Source organism: Grammomys surdaster, unplaced genomic scaffold, assembly GCF_004785775.1.
Source record: "Grammomys surdaster isolate TR1022 unplaced genomic scaffold, NIH_TR_1.0 166, whole genome shotgun sequence".
NCBI classification, from domain to species: domain Eukaryota; kingdom Metazoa; phylum Chordata; class Mammalia; order Rodentia; family Muridae; genus Grammomys; species Grammomys surdaster.
This window is the reverse complement of record NW_021604614.1, coordinates 10,592,479-10,596,486: the sequence shown is the minus strand read 5'-3', so window position 1 is coordinate 10,596,486 and position 4,008 is coordinate 10,592,479.

Genomic DNA, 4,008 nt, shown 5'->3' with positions numbered 1-4,008 from the left:
GAGAGAGAGAGAGAGAGAGAGAGAGAGAGAGAGAGAGAGATCCACTATTGCACTATTATCTCCACTGGATGTTTATAAGTGATCCAGACTGTTTAACAGACAGGGTGTCAAGAGTGTAGTGTTCTTCCCAATCTGAATTCCAGAAGGCCTCCTGGGGTGTGAGCTGGCTACAGTAACAAACACGGAAACAAGGAAGCAAAATAACAGTTTAGTAACTGTCAATCTTGGATCTTGATGTTTTGTTTTCTGGAACCAACACCTTTCCCATCCATGCTGAGAATTTAAGGGCCACTTTTCTCTTTCCTTCCCGCCCTCACTCCCGACCTTTTAGAGGGATCTATCTGACAGTAAAACTCGGATAAGGGATTAGCAGGCAAGGCTCTGCCATCGGGGCTTTATGGCCTCTTAATGCTGTGAGGTAGAGGACAAGCAGGGCCTTTGCACACTGGGAGAAGTCACAGTCCTGAGTGGGCGGAGCTCTAAGGGCAGCTGACCTGTGCTCACTGACCTGACACAAGCCCTGTGCATCATCTGATGCAGTCCTACAGCTAAGGATTCAGGTAGAGTTGTCTCTGCCTTCCTGGTCACTGTGTGCGCAGTGGTCTCTCCACTCAGAGGGAGCGCTAAGTAGTTTCCACACTCCCATCAGTTTTCCATCCTCTGCATGCTCTCTGTGCCCTGAGAGGCTGGCCTTCCTTCCTGAATGAGGCCCTAGTTTCCAGTTTTGTGTCCTCTGGGTCCCTGTTTGTGTCCTGAAGACACACAGCTGAGAGAAAGAGTCAGGAGAGCCTGGGGCTGGGCACTGGGAACCCCCCAGTTCCCTTTTTTTCCAACTCTCTGGAAATACTGTTTCCCCACCAAAGGTTACAGCTTCTGAGACACACCCCCCTCCCCCTTGTGTAGCCACTGTGTTCTGATTCTGGAAACTTCCTCTGCCTTTCCTCTCAATGCTCAAGAGATGCCTAAGGTCTTCATTCCACCACCCAGACAACAGACTCACATGGGTCACTGAGACATTGGTCACTTAAGCAGGATGGGGGTAGGGAAGTATTTTAAGGACAAGTTCCTTTAAAATGCGTGCATACTCTTCCTTCAGGAGATCTTTGCTGACTCTTTCTTGAGAGTCAAATTTATTATTGTGAATACCAGTTTTTACGCATTTTTAAACACTGTGGTGATAGCCATACTAGCAGCTGTAGTCCACATTAAGTACTCTGAGGCTGCAACTTAAAATAAAATTTTAAAAATTATCTTTGTGTGTGTGTGTACATTATTAGATTGTGTGTATACTAAGCTTGTGCTGTACTATTGAGCCATGCCCCTAGAACTTCTCCCCTTACCTTCCTACTCCTCCCCTTCCCTCCCCTCCCTTCCTCGCCCTCCCTTCCCTTCCTCTTCCTGTCCTCTCCTCTTCCCTCTCCTTCTACCCTCCCTTCTTTATATGCTCCATATTAAATATTATCTCTGTTTTGTAAAGGGCTCCTTTATGAAACTGTCTTCTAATTGTCCAATCTGCATGGGCATCTGTTTCCCCCTGTAAGTTCTGATGACAGAACCTTAGGAAAAGCTTCCTTTACACTCCACGTCTTCTTACAATACAGGAGTAACCTACATCCCTGGCCAGCAAGGAGGGAGGGCAAGCTCTGCAGATAGCACCCTGTGGGACACCCGCCTGTAGATTCTAGTTACTTCATGGTGATGCTTTCCTCTCATCCAAAAGAGTTCTTTTGTTTGATTCTTATTCACAGGCAGCAAATGCCCAAACCAGCACATATTCCTCCAAGCATTACTCCCAGCCCCGTGCCCAGCCAGGTCTGAACTGAGCATGCTGTTGGCAAGTCTTCCCCAATGGTGGCCAAGGGTCTCATTTCCTACTGACACATGGAGAATCCTTCACAGGGTAGCTAAGAACATGGCAGCTTGTCCATTCCAGTGCGAGCAGGTGAGAGTGCAAACCTGTTGGTAAAGGTCAGATGACTTCAGCCCCTCACAACTGCTCCTCTAAAGACCCCGAGCCACAGGCAAGCACCGGAGGCGTTCCCAGAAATGACGGCACTGTGCAATGAGAGAATTTTCTCTGATTCGGAAGATTATTTAGAAGTAATAAAAAAACCCAAACACTTTAGCACAAGAAAGCGGGGGGTGTCACTGCTATATAAAACTAAGGGTTTGGGAGTTGGCTTGGAACAGAAGACCAGGCAGAGGCTGGAAGGACTCAGAACAATGTGTGAGGATTACTGAGGCCTTCTTGGAAGTGCTGCCCTGACATCTAGCACGGAGAGGTCAGGGGTGAGGAGAAATTATCAGAAACAAAGACGGAGGTGGGGGTGGGGACGGAACAGAGATGGGAGGAACCTTACCACAAACATGCAGGGATTTAGCATTGCATCCGACCTGCAGGAGTATGACAAGTCAAAAATGAGACCTGTGGGTCCAGCTGGCCATCCAGCCAGGGTGATTCTCATGCAAGCAAGGTGCCACATGCTTTACTGAAAATGGCTGTGCACGCCTTTAATCCCAGCACTTGAGAGGCAGAGGCAGGCAGATTTCTGAGTTCGAGGCCAGCCTGGTCTACAGTGAGTTCCAGGATAGCAAGGGCTATACAGAGAAACCCTGTCACAAACAAACAAACAAACAAACAAACAAACAAATGTTAAATGAAACCTATGAAGATAGTGTTTGAGAAGAGAAGCCAGAACTTGATGGTTCTTTGCCTCTTCTGTCAACAGACCACAAACATTCAGAGTGTGTGACTTACACAAGAACGTGTGATGAGGAAAACGCTCAGTTGAGATGGGATTGAAGGGCTGGTTTGGCTGTTAGAACTCACAGAGCTGAGGTATAGAACTGTAGAAGACTGCTCAGCTCTACAAGGTCCATTCACAAAAGTAAGAGTCTGTCTCCTAAACCACAGGGCTTCTTCAGAGCCTGTGAGGTTCCGTCTCTTGTAAGACATATTGATGTTGGCGAACTTTTAGTAATGGAGTGAACAGCAGTGGTGTTGGGACACAGAGATAGCTATATATCAGTAACCACACTGTCATATTGAATATAAAGAGAGAACCAACATGAAATTAGATACAGTGTTTGCATCTCCACGTTGCCCAGACCAAAGAAGCAATTCAGCTGTAGAGATATGTTTTCTTTCACGTTTTTTCCACTCAGAAGAATAGAGTGGAGAGTCACTGGGGATTATTCCTGAGCCTTGTACATATGTATGCATACACACATACACACACACACACACACACACACACACACACACACGTATATATACTACATGCCTGTGCATGCATAGGACACAATAGGATCTCAGATGTCTTCCTCCATAACTTCGCATTACTGCCTTTGAGACAATTATCTTTTACTGAGCCAGATCATGCTGTTTGGCTTGGACAGCCCAGTCAGAGAGCTCTTAGGATCTCCTGGCTTTAGCCCCACCAGTGCTAGAGTTATAGGCATCTGTAGACTTGCCTAATTTTTATATAGATGCTGGGGATTCGAACTCAGGTCCTCAGACTTGCAGAGCAAGATTCTTCTCAGTAGCTCAGTCTTTAACCTTAATGAAGGACCTTCCCTCACAGTCCTTGCTACAGAGTACCCTCAGGATAGTGAGTCCTTATATATCTCATTGTCTTTTATTGTGTTCAGGAGTGTTGACTCTTCTACATGTGTTTGAACTTTGTATATTGGGTGTGTGCAGTGCCTTCATGACTGTTTCTTCTGCTGTGACAAAACATGATGACCAAAAGCAACTTGGAAGAAAAGAGTTCATTTCAGCTTACACCCTACAGTCAGTCCATCCTTAGGGGAAACCAAGGCAAGAACTGAAGCAGAGGCCATGGAGGAATTCTGCTTGCTGGCTTGTTCCACATGGCTTACATAGTCTGATTTCTTAGAGCATCTAGAACCAGCTGTGCCAGGGTGGCACCATCCACAGTGAGCTGGGTCCCCCCTCACATCAATCATTAATCAAGAAAACATCCCACAGTCTTGCCCACAGGCCAA